The sequence below is a fragment of the Chinchilla lanigera genome, unplaced genomic scaffold (assembly GCF_000276665.1).
Source record: "Chinchilla lanigera isolate Chin_1 unplaced genomic scaffold, ChiLan1.0 scaffold00065, whole genome shotgun sequence".
Classification (NCBI taxonomy): Eukaryota; Metazoa; Chordata; class Mammalia; order Rodentia; family Chinchillidae; genus Chinchilla; species Chinchilla lanigera.
This window is the reverse complement of record NW_004955466.1, coordinates 3,512,626-3,525,781: the sequence shown is the minus strand read 5'-3', so window position 1 is coordinate 3,525,781 and position 13,156 is coordinate 3,512,626. Positions and strand designations below refer to the sequence as shown.

Sequence of the window (13,156 nt, the reverse complement as noted above, 5' to 3'; positions counted from 1 at the left end):
CCCCTCCCCCGCGGCGCCCCGCCGCTCCCCGCTGCCTGCCCGCCACCGGCCGGACCCGACTTGGCGCTTCGGCGGGCGAAACTCCGCTCCGCGCAGGCTGCCCCTCGTGGCTCGGGTATCCTCTCAGCCACCCATGGGACGCCTCTCGCTCTTCCGGGGACCGGGGACTCGTCCTGCGTCCGGACCTCGGAAAGTGTCTGCACGCCGCCTTCCTGAGCAAAAGGCCCTGTGCTTGCTGCTTCTCTCCTTAGCTAGCACGGAGTACTGCCTGCGGCCCGGATCAGCCGCTTTCCTTTGAGAGGGGAGGATTTCCCACTCCGGCTCCATTCTCCCCCTCCCGTCTGGGAACCCCCCACCCCCACCCTCAGGTAGATGCTTCCGAGGCTGGTGAGGAGCGCACTTTTCTCGGGTCGCATTTCCCTCCCTCGCGGAAGTCGTGTGTGCCCTGCATGTCTGATTCCATTGCGTTGTATTTGGGTAATATCCCTCAGTTTGGCGACAGGCAGTTGCTGCAGGGCATGACTTCCAAGATGAATAGCACGCCGATTTGTAGGGGTTTCTGCTGTGGTTCTGTAGTTGGCAAGGTTTATGTGCAATTGAGTGGCGAGGCGGGGGTTAAAGAACTATATTTGGAATCTGAGGGCTTAGTTTAGAGTGAAGGAAATCCAAGTCTCTGATGTGATTTCGAAAAAAAGAAGCAATGTGGATGGGAATCCTAGTGTTTCCCCCATGTCTTTTTTTTTTTTTTTTTAATTTTTTTTTTCTTGTTAAATTCTGACAGGTTGAGACGGTGCTCGAGAAGGGACTAAATTGAATGAGACTTGCTTTTATTAGGTAGAAAGAAAATCCCTAAGACTGCGGGGAGATACTGAGTGCAATGCTTAATTTGGCTATTGGATTTTATGAAGAGATGATACCCATTGCCTCCTTTCCTGTCTTTTAAATAAAGGGATTGCTTTTCCTAGGCATTCTTTGCAGTCCGTGACATTAACTGCAGTTTGTTCAATTTTGCTAATACAAAGCCCCTGATATAGAGAAACTAGTCTAAACCATTGTGAGGAAGGTATCTCCTCCTCGCCAAATCAGAAGATGCATTATTCTCTTCTAGTGCTGAAACTATTTCCTTATGTGAGGATTCACTGTATCTCAGAATTCTTAAAGTAGACACTAGTGATTTTCAAAGAATCTGATCATGGGATGTAAAAGTGTATACCCTATGCCAACTCTCAACTTGCACTGTAAATTCTAGCCATGCTTTGAAGATTAATAGTGGAATGAAAGTGAAGTCTAGTGGAAACCAAGATATGTCACCCTGCACAGAAATGAAAGTCTGTAGATATTTAAAAGTTAAACTAGATATTTTTAAAACAACAATTTTTAAACTTAAGCTTTCTCTTATATTTTTGCTTCATTATCTTACCTTGATCAAGTGACAAACTAGGTCTTGTACAGTGTGCTTCTTACCATATAGCCTGTAGCTGGTGTAAGTATACTCCAAAAGGGATAACACTGATGAGCAAAGAATTGAAACCATGTGTATAATTACTGTACAAAATTTTCTAAATATATTACTTATGTATTTGGGGTGTAAATGCAAAAGAAATTCCATATTTGGATGGGTTACCGGGAAATGTGATTACTTGGAGAATTCAGTATACTTACCAGAGTCTAGAAGAAACTGGCCTTTTTAAGGTGAGTTGAAAGTCAGCGGTAATCTTATAAATATGTAGCTAACGATGAGGCTCCACAGCAGAATAAAAATACAATGTAAAGGCCTTAAAAAGCCCAGGTGAAAGAGGTAGGTGGCATAATGTCAAGGAAAGAAGATAACTTTGACAGTAGAATTAAAGACAGTTTGAAGAAGCTATCTTACGAGCATGAGGTACAGCAGTTCAGAGGGAAAAGTCTGGGACTAGGAATAAGGATATAGCTGAAGGAATGAAAAAGAAGCTACAGATTTGGAACAAGCGGTAACAGGCGATCGAATATGATTATGAAGTGGATATTTGAAGTCAGAAATAATTCTTTTAAGACTTTTTCTTGAAAGACAAAGTATAGTGTCTGTTTTGATGGAGCTTAAAAACATGGAGAAAAATTGGAGGAAAGAGCACTTTGTGAATAGTGCATTTTATTATAAGCAGTGTAATTTCTGTGGTCTTGACATTGCAAGTGATTTTTGGGGAAAAAACTACAAGAATAAAACTATGTTTTTATAAATTTGTGTATTATAGAACTTCAAGTGTTATAATAACTGTGAAATTACATCAAATTGTACATACTAAGTTGACACACAGTAAATTACTATGTAAAATTATTCTTTATTGAGCTTAAGTATTATGATTTCATACTTAATAAAACTGAGGCCACACTTAAATCATGGTTTTTACAAATTATAATTTGTGGCTCTCTAAAAGGCAAAGAATTTATTTTATAAAATCTCCTTGGAATTTTCACCATAGTCATTTATAGGATTTTACCTAAATCTGTTTTACAAAGGTGGTGGAAGATAGTCCACCCCCCATCTTATAATGTGTTTGATAATATTTTGATGAAATTACATTGTCATTTCTAAAATTCTTAGTTGACTGTGATATTTTTTATTACCTGTTGAAAGATATTTGTACTTTGAAACTTTCATCCTCTGGAGTTTTTAATCTTTATTTCAGAGATGAATATGACAAATATAGTATACTATCTATCTACTGAAATGTCTCAGCATGTGAATTAAATGGCTTAGATTTTTGAAAGAATGACAGATAGTATTTAGTACAGGCATTTTGGGGGCCTAGTTTGAATCCTTTAGTACTTAGAAATCACTATGATAATAGAACAGGGATATTTTAGTTATCTAATTTTTAGTAGAAAAATGAAAACAGGTATGTACATGAAAATAGTTGTACATGGAAACATTTTATGTTAAAGATTATTGTCTATCTCTAAGAACTGTGTCTTTATTAGTAACTATTTTGTGTTGTTTTGCCAGAAATGAAGGTTATATGGTGTCTGGTGACTTAGGTTGAGTGTTTAATATTTTTGTTTTTAATGTTTTTTAATGATGTTACTGTTTATAACAGACTGGAGATAATTTAATAATGAGTATTATGAAACAAGTATCTTCCTTCAAAACTAGAGACAAGATATAGGACAGATGTAGAATTTTTTAAATAGCTTCAGTAGTAATTATACTGATACTTTTAAGAAGTATTAGACTGACTATGAATATGTTGCTTTTCACCTACCTTTTTTTTTGAAAGAAGCTGTTTCAAGGCAGCACACTAGTTCAACCACAAGCTCCACAGAAATATTAAAAGGATAATAATGAACACATACATAGAATGTACAATTGGATTATATTTCTGTGGTGGTTTGATATCATATTATCTAGCCACGGCAAATGTTTGGTAGTCAGGTGCTTAGGTAAAGGTGATAATCCATTACCTAAATTTTCCCTGAGCATGGCACAGATGAGAAAGAGATGCAAATTGTTAGGAAAAGGCATTTTTAAAAATCACACTTTTGTACTAGTAATATACAATTGTTTTTGCACTAAGCTGTAGATTTCAAATCAGAAAGAGATATACAAGACCAGTAGTAAAAATTAGATAAAAGGGTAGTTGTAAACTAGAACAACAAAAGTATTATCTTTACAAAGTATTTCAGTCATTCATAAAGTCATTCAGAATATTCGGAAACAAGTTCTATGCCAAAGAACTCCTATAACTCTGAAATTGTTCAAGCATTTATTTTACTTCATTCCTCAAACATATTATTGTACATTATGTGCCAATATTTTTTTTCTTTGTTGGGTTCAAACCTACAGCCTTCTTCTACATGCTAGACAAGTACTCTACCACTAAACTACATCCCCAGGTCCAGTATTTTTTTTGAAAAGCACATTTATTGATAAGAATATAGAAATACATTTTTATTTGGGGAATAAATGTTGTCATTATGTAGGTAAATCACTGTTGTAAACAAAACCTAAATCCTACCAAAGGGAACTGTATGTTTGGGTAAACGTGCCTTTTTTTCTGACATGAGTTTTTAATATTGATCTATATGACTATTTAATTGTTTCTTGGCCTTTTGGCTAAGATCATGTGTGTATGATTATTAAAAGAAACCTATTTCTCAAACCAGATTGTTCTTTAATGAATTTTTGGTTGGAAGCAATGCATTAGAGAATTTACATATATATTTAAAGTAGGAAAATGTTCAACTAATTTGTGATCAACTTTTGCTTTTTTGTACTGGGACATGAACCCAGGGTCTTTGTTTTGAAGTATATTCCAGCCCTTTTAAAGTTTTTATTTTATTATTACCATTTTTTAAATCTTGAGATAGGATCTCACCAAGCTGCCCAGGCTAGATTTGAACTTGTGATTGATCCTCTTGCCACAGTATCCTAAAGTGCTAGAATTATAGGTGTGTACCGCTGCTTTACTTTCTGGTCACTATGCTTAGTACTATCGTGGTTGCCCAAAGACCTTACAAGTAATGAGTTGCTACATAGTAATAGTTTTAACTGTTAAAAAGCATGACTGTTCAGTTTCAAACTTTTTATAATGGAGAATCAGCAGTAAGCTATTAGGGAGGAAGTGATGAATAAGAGTCTATTTTTACTCTTGCTAATGATAGATACCCAGATAAATTGAACAGGGTCCTCCCCCTACCATGGTATTGGGGAATTTTTGAAAGTCTGTAAAATAGAAAAAGTTTATACTTTCCTTCTGTAAATAAGATTAAAGGACAATGAAGTATGTTTTGGAATGTGAGATGTTAAAGAAATTGTGGAAAAGAAATGGAACCAGAAAGGATTTCTTCCTTTACATTTGGGCAGAGAGGAAAATATTAAGAAAGAAAAAAAGATTACTTAACCTGTTTAAAAGTAAATTGAACTGTAGTCAGTATGAATAGGATGTAAGCTTTTATTCATTAAAACAAAGTTTTAAGTGACTTCTCCAAAAGCAGATATCTAATGAAGTATTGTCAAATAGAAATTCTATTCAGGTTGTTTAATGAATTCATGAATTACTTTATTTTATCAATTAATTTTAACTAAGTAGAACTTCTTGAAAGTTTTGTAATTAAAATAATAACTTTCACAATACCTTTGCCAGTACAGTATACATTTTGAAAGAGTAGATCTACCATGCTTTAAAAAAAATTCTAAATCTTGAAAACAAATGAAGAATCAAAGAAGTAAGTTGTAAAAAAAGTGCTCCTGTAATTTGTACCTTGCTTCTCAAATTGGGATACATGGGATTGGATGAAGGGATGGATATTCTAAGGCTCAGGTTCTAAGCTATGGGAACAAACATAGTACTTTTTGAAGTATCAATTTTACCTGAGAGTGTACACTTTAAAACATTTTAATATTAAGATAAGTACATTAGACCCTGATTGTAGAATTCGCATAAGTTTTTAAATAAAATCAGAAACTTTAAAAAAATTTCAAGTGAACCCATTATATAATTCTACACTATACCTTGTTCTTTTCTGTTATTGGTACTTTGGGGGAAAAAAGAAAGAGCAGTGGGTCATAGAACATTCGAAGATCCATTTTTTAAATTTAGAGTAATTAAGTTTTATAGCCTTGAACATCTTACTGAATTCTTCCCTTTTTTCATCACTAAAATGAAGGAATCATTCTCTAAGATCATTGCAGGCTCTCATGGTGATCTGTTTCTATCCTTCAGCGTTCTGAGCAGCTGAACAGAGAAATACAGCATATTAGAGTTAATTTTCTTCTGTCTTCATAATTGGAATGATTATGGAGGAGTGGTCAGTTGTACATAAAAATGCACAAGAATAAGAAATGAAAAGAAAAAAATTTTCTGAGATTATGTTCTATAATTACAAACCAAAGAAAAAAACTCTAGATTTTTTTAATTTAGAAATTTTTGTGGCCTTAATCTTTCTGTTATTACTAATTTCAGTTTTATGCTTCTTTCCAGACTCACTATAAGCCTCAGTATCTCAAGGAAATATTTACGAGGAATTACTCTCTTCAGTGATGTTTTTCTTGTTTTCCTATGTGTTTTAGAGGTGACATGGTGTAGTTTAAAAAAAAATAAAAAGGGACTTTGGAGATCACCAGACTTGAATGTCAGTTCCTAATTTGCCCTTTATTTTAGGAAGTCATTTAACCTGTCTGTGTTTTACTTTCCTTCTCCAAAATCAAGATGATAATACGAATTTCATAGAGTTTTAGGAACTGAGATAATATATGTGAAAATGCCTACCACATATGACTAATTAAGAGTTAAAACTCAGTAATCTTTAGTTCTTTCCCTATTTGTATGTTGCTTTGGAGCAGTTGCTAACAGTTTCATGTACCATATACACCTCTTCAAAGTAGATTTTAAAGTTGTTTAAAGAGGTAGTTGTGTTCTTTGCTTCGTTTGTGCCCTGTTGTCATAAAACCTAGTGAAGGAGTGATTGCATAGAAGGTGTTTTATAAAAAAAATTGCATGGTGTGAAATTTACGTAGTACATTAAAAAGCAGATACCCAACAACATTTAGATAAACCATTTGGCTATTTTTATTAAAAGGTTACTTCAGGATAGTTAGAGTGAGTGGAGTTGAGTACTTGTTAAAATCTATATATTCCTGGTTAACAGGATGATATTAATAAAGCTGATTTTGGGTATGTTTTATAGTATTAAATTTCATATATTACCTAGGTTGATAAGCATAGTTTGATGAGGCTCATTTAAAAAATTTCTGACAATGCTCTTATATTGATGGTTAATCCTGCTGGTCAGAATAGTACTGATAGGAGTCAAAAGTTACACCACTTAGAAGATATTTAGCCACATTTTACTTCAGTGTCCTTACCTTTAAACACAGGTAATTATGTTTATCTTGTTGAGTTGATATGAGGAACAAATAAAATAATGCATTCAGCATTCAACACCTACTATGTGCCAGACCCTGTGCTAAGTGAGGGATGTAGGAGTGAATAAAGAGGTTTTGTCCTTTATCCTCTTGGAGCTTATATTCCAGTACAGCCTGAAAACATTAGATTTGATATTGACAAATGCATGCCACATTTATGTTACATTTCAAGGAATATTGCTTTATTTTTTATGTAAATAAGTGTAAGCTGTTTTCACATCAAGCCACTTTTGATACAGATTTCTAAACTACTATACATTTTCTGCTTTCTGAAACAGAAAATATTGAACATAATTTTTAATTGGGCTTAAGTAATTATAGATAATATTAATTGGACACTTTTATGTTTTATTTATGCTGAGTGCTTTGGATATGTTATTTAATCCTTACAACTTTTATAAGGTAGTATCTTATTCCTCTTTCCCTAAGTGAGGAGTAGAGAGGTTAAGTAACTTGCAGGATTACACCAGTGGCAGTGCCAAAATAAAACCACTTATCCATTATATTTGCATATTCCATTCTGAACAGCTCTTATTGTAGTGTGGCAGCATAATTCTGTAATGTATTTGTTTTTCAATTATGACTTTATACACTTGACCTCTTTTTGTTTCTAATTTATCATATCCTTGGGAAGTACATAAAAAACACTCACTCAGAATTACATATAATACTACGTTCAGTTAGACTCCAAAGAAGTATTTTTACTTTTTTGTTTATGGAATCAGGATGAATATTACTATATTAAATGGTTTTACTTCTTTTCACTTGGTGATTTTGGGATCATGACTAGTTGTATCATCTGCTGCTGAAAATGTTAATAAAAATGCAGAAACTTGTTAAAGGGAAAGAAGTACACTATGAATGGCAAGTAGAAATTATTTTTTTAAGTTCTGTATTTATTGTTCTTTTTAAAGATGTTGTCTTAGTTTTCTCACTGCTGAGACAAAATACCCAACTCTTAACTCCAAGTTAAAGGAGGGAAGGTTTATTTGCCTCACAGTTTGTAGAGGTTTCAGTTCATAGTTGGCTGCCTCCAAAGCAGGGTGGCATGGCAGAAAGGCATCACCGACGAGAAACAGTTCATGGCAGGCAGAAGGCAGCAAAACAGCAAAGTAGCAAAGCAGCAAGCAACAGCAGTAGTCCTTTTTATGTCCCTTACATTCCATCTACATTACTCACTCCCATGGTGGGACACCCTTAATCCCAGCATTACACACCCTAGATCCAGCCACCTCAGAAAAGCCCATGTATGGCTGTATGAGACTTTGGGGAAACACCTAGATATAAGTCAAAATAAACATTAAGAAAAAAGTACACTTGAGATTAATGATATTTAGAATCTAATTTAGTTTATGAGTTACTGGGTGTGTTGGACATAAGAAACTGAATATAGTAAATACTATTTTCAGACATCAAAGAGATGAAACATTACAATGGTCAGAGCCCTCTTCCATCCTCTTAAGAGTTAGTACTGAATGTTTTGATTCTAGTGCATATTTTAAAAATTATGCTTTCATAAAATTAATATCCATGTAATAGAAGATGCATTTGAATTAAGTTGCAAATGAAAAGCTCCTAAATTCTTAGTCATGCATTTGAGTTTGTGATGCTTTCCATTGAGTATTTTCTACCTCCCTCTTTTCTCTTTTCCTTCTACAGTGTATTTTGTATATCTTTTCATATTAGTAGAAATAATAATAGGTAACTTTGTTGAGAATTTACCAAGTATAGAACACTTTTTCTGGAGTCTGTTAAAGGGCCTGTTAATTCATTTAATCCCCCTGATACTAGTATTACCACCATTTTACAACTGAGGAAAATGTAGCTGAGTGATTAACTTACTGAAGTTACTGTAAAATTATCATTCTTCTACATTGTACTTCTTGAGGTAAAAGTTACTTCATATATCTTTAAGTGTACTTTCTTTTCAACAGCTCTATTTTATTACATCACAGGTTATGTTAAATGTAATCACTTCCCAATTGATGGTTTCTAATTTTTCACTGTGACAGATGTTGTAGGGATACATTTATTTTTGCGTTTTTGTGGACCTTTATAGTGTAAGATTAATTATTACAAGTTGAATGTTTGTATTGAGGGTGCATGAATTTTATGAACTTGCTTTCCTTGTAAAGGATATGCTAATTAACATTCTTATCTCTTTACTGGGTGTTAACTTTTTTATATTTGAGTTCTTTTGAGGTATATTTTCCTTGAGTTATTTAGGTGGATTAGAACCTTTTATTGCAAATGACAGATGCTGAACTCAAATGTTAGCTTAAGTGAAAAGTAGAACCCATATATTCAGAATATAGAGGAGGTGCCGAGTTTAGCAACCCAAACACTATAGGAGACTATTGTTAGATAAGAGAAAGAGATGAAGAGGGAGGAGGAAAAGGAGATGGAATATAAAGGTGGGTAATAGCAGGCCCGCATATGATCAAAATATATCACCCCCCCCCCCAAACATGTGAAACTAGGGAGCAGGGTAGAATAGGAGAGATAATGGGGGGGGCACTGATTCAAATATATTATGTGAGTATACAAATCAGCCAAAATACAACTCGTTAATCTGTATAACCAATATTCGCTAATAAAAAATGTGGGATGAAAGGGACTTAATGTAATCATGGGCTCTTATTCTCCATTTTGGTGCTGAGTATGCTGCAGGCCTAATTCCTTCTTTTATAGTTAGAATTGGGAGGGGAAAGGGCAGTTTGGGAAGTCACAGTAATGGAGAATTTCAGGCTTTCTGCTTCCTAACTAGTGAACCCAGAGAAAATATCCTTTCTTTCTTTCTTTCTTTCTTTCTTTCTTTCTTTCTTTCTTTCTTTCTTTCTTTCTTTCTTTCTTTCTTTCTTTCTCTCTTTCTCTCTTTCTCTCTTTCTCTCTTTCTTTCTCTCTTTCTTTCTCTCTTTCTTTCTCTCTTTCTTTCTCTCTTTCTTTCTCTCTTTCTTTCTCTCTCTTTCTTTCTCTCTTTCTTTCTCTCTTTCTTTCTCTCTTTCTTTCTCTCTTTCTTTCTCTCTTTCTCTTTCTCTTTCTCTTTCTCTCTCTTTCTTTCATTTTCTTTCTTATGACATTTGCTTATAAAATTCCAAGATGTTTCTTCACCTGGGTTAGTTTACATGTCCATCTTTGGCCCAATCATTGTGACTAGGAAGGTGATAACTTTGGGTAGATCCATATCTTATGTCCATCCCTGGAAGAGGGATAGCAAAAAGATAACCTCACCAGGGTCACATAGAGAGGGTATCTTTGTCTGCTTAGGTTGTAATAACAAAATACCTTAGACTGGGTAATTTCTAAACAACAGAAAGAATTTCTTACAGTTCTGTAGTCTGGGAATACTGATATCAAAGCATTTATGGTTTTAGTGTTTACTGAGGGCCTGTTGCTCAGTAGTAGTACTTTTTAGCTGTGTACACTTCACAAGATGGAATAATAAGTGACCTGCCTCTAAGGCCTTACAAAGGCACTTATCCTATCCATAGGGGTGGAGACCTCATGACCTAACCATCTCCCAAAGATTCCACTTCTTACCTGTCATTACCTTGAGGGTTACATTTCAACATATGGATTTGGGGGGCATATTTGATCAGACCATTGCATAAGAGAAAGGGAAGTCTTCAAAAGAAGAGTTCCTGCCTTTAGAAGAGGAAATTATGCTGGCCAGATAGCTATTTTTCTAGAGGCTCCCTGAAGTCTTGATGGTTTTTGCTTTCTAATTTTTTTCCTAAGAACATAGTATATTATATATGCCCCCTTTTACCTTTTTCTTGCTTTTTCCATGAAAATGCTCTGCTGACAGATAGCTTTAAATTAGAAGCAGAGCAATTTAAGTTATGGTATGACAGTGGCTTAAATCTAGATCACCTAATATCAAGTGGTTAATTTATATATCAGTAGCACTCACAGTGATTGACTTCTACTTTTTCATCCTTTACAAGAGAGCAGTTATGCAAGGACTTTTTAGAATTGTAGTATACATGTAATAGAAAGATTTTTAAAATGCCTTTTTATTGCTTTATTTTGAATAAATGATCAGTATGAGGCTTTGATCTCTTTTTCTAAAAAAAGTGCCTCCTAGTCTTTCCTAAATTTTGCTCTCCAACACTTGTATGTGAGTTGTTACAATAGTCATAGTATAAAAGCGTTTTTATATGATAAGAAAAATTTGGAAAGTGCTGTATAATACAGCCTTGCTTTTGGAGATTCATAGTATATTAAAGCATATTAACATATTGAAGGTATATGTATTACAATTGTGGATCCTCTTAGTGTTTATTTAGTCTAATGCACCCACACTTTATGTGAAAATGGAATACGTTTTCAAGACATATAGTACCAGAGTTTTTTTGAACACTTCTTTAGGACATGATAATCTCTCCCCTGCAAATCTTTTGGGATTGTATGTAAGAATGTTATTATTTCTTCTTTTAATTTTTTTTTTTTCTATAGAAGTAGTAGTTTCCTGGGGCTGGGGATTTAGCTAGCGGCACAGCACCTGCCTGGCAAGCGCAAGGTCGTGAGTTCGGTTCCCAGTACTGGAAAAAAAAAAAAAAAAAGAAATAGTAGTTTCCTATAATAACCTCTACTGTGAAAATTATGTTAACCTGGATTTACCTTTAAAAATATTTTGCCGAAACACTACCTCCTATTTTTTTCTGTTTTTTAAATGTTAAAATGTAGACTGAATATGTCATTTATTCAGCAAACCTGTGATAGCAAAGGCTAGAAATAACATACTAGACTCCATTCTGTTACTATTATATACTTCATTGGGTGAAATTTTATTTAGGATATTCTAATAGGATGTTAGTATCATTATCCACAAAATGGAAAATTGACTAGATGATCTCTAAAATCTCCTTCAACTTAGAGTTGAAGCAATCCCAATCATATCAATCCCAATCATATCATATCATATCAATCCCAATCATATCAATCCCAGTTGTACAAACATACCATTTCCCACTCTGTGATTGGTTCATGTTATCTATAGTCTATACTGACAACAAAATTATTGATCTGAAGTATCTTCCTTTAAACAGGAGAAATTGCTAGATACTGATATTCATACCCAGTGTAAATAGAAATAAATGTTACTTTCACTACATAATATGTGCAATTTTATTTCCTTCAATATTACATGCTACAGAGAGCTCAAATTGCAAAATGCTTAAGGCTTAAAATAAAAATTACATGAATGTAAGTGTAATAACTGAGTCCCATAATCAAGCTTAGAAGAATAATAGTGATTTAGGAGTATTTGAAGTATTATTTTTCTTTTTAAATTTAAAATGTATTGATATACCAACGACTTGAAAATAAATAGTGCTCTCCCCAAAAGAGCTATTATTTTGGTATTTTATAGTTAAAGTTGTAAAAATAAGACTACATACTTCCATGAACACTGTCAAGTTTTAGATTCACATAAATATTCAGAATAGTAAGTGGGTTCTGGCTTAGCCCACCAGGGTTTGTATTTACGTTAAATGAAATTTTCAGTTACCTCCTCTCCAAACTTCTAAAGTTTTCTCATCTGTCAAATGGTAAGTAATACTAATGCCTGACTGAAAGGGCTGATGTGATAATAAATGTGAGCATTTAGTGAGTGTGCTATATGTATGTAAGTATTGCTTAAATGTTGTGTATTATAATAAACTTTAATATGATTACCTTTATAACATGGTAACAGGAGCCAACAATACAGCTTGGCTTGAATTTTAATTTATTCCCATGCTCTTTTCCCACTATTTTGTTCCATTTTAGGAGCGTAATTAAGATCAATATCCTACTGGGGTCCTACTTGATCTGACTTTTTATATTTCCACTTAAATTTTGGGCAGTTAAAGTTAGAAGATACTATTTGTAGTGTAGTTACATAGGACAGTAATTGAATTTTTTGAGGTATAGGTTTAAAGTGAAGTATCTGTGGGAAACTCCTGATATTCTCTAAGCTTTGTTTAGACCTATGGAGAAAACTGTATATATATATATTTTTTTTTTAATTAAAATTTTGTGTCATGCAAAGGATACAGTAATACATGGTGGCAAAGCTACAGCAAAATCAAACTATTTTTATAAATACTGTTGAGTTACAGTAGAGAAATTTTTAATTGACAGATTAAAATAGTAAACCTCATGGATAAGGAGGTAGGTCTGTGTTTGGCATTAAATAAACAATGACTTGGGGCATAAGGAAAATAATATTACGTATAAAAGGGGGGATACTTTATGACATATCAAATGCTG

At 33.8% G+C, this 13,156-nt stretch overlaps 1 protein-coding gene across 9 annotated transcripts in view; it reads left to right on the top strand.

Moving 5' to 3' along the window:
- Gphn (gephyrin) overlaps positions 1-13,156 on the top strand; it is a 508,902-nt gene that overhangs the window by 594 nt on the left and 495,152 nt on the right. The gene's annotated exons all lie outside the window — the stretch shown is intronic.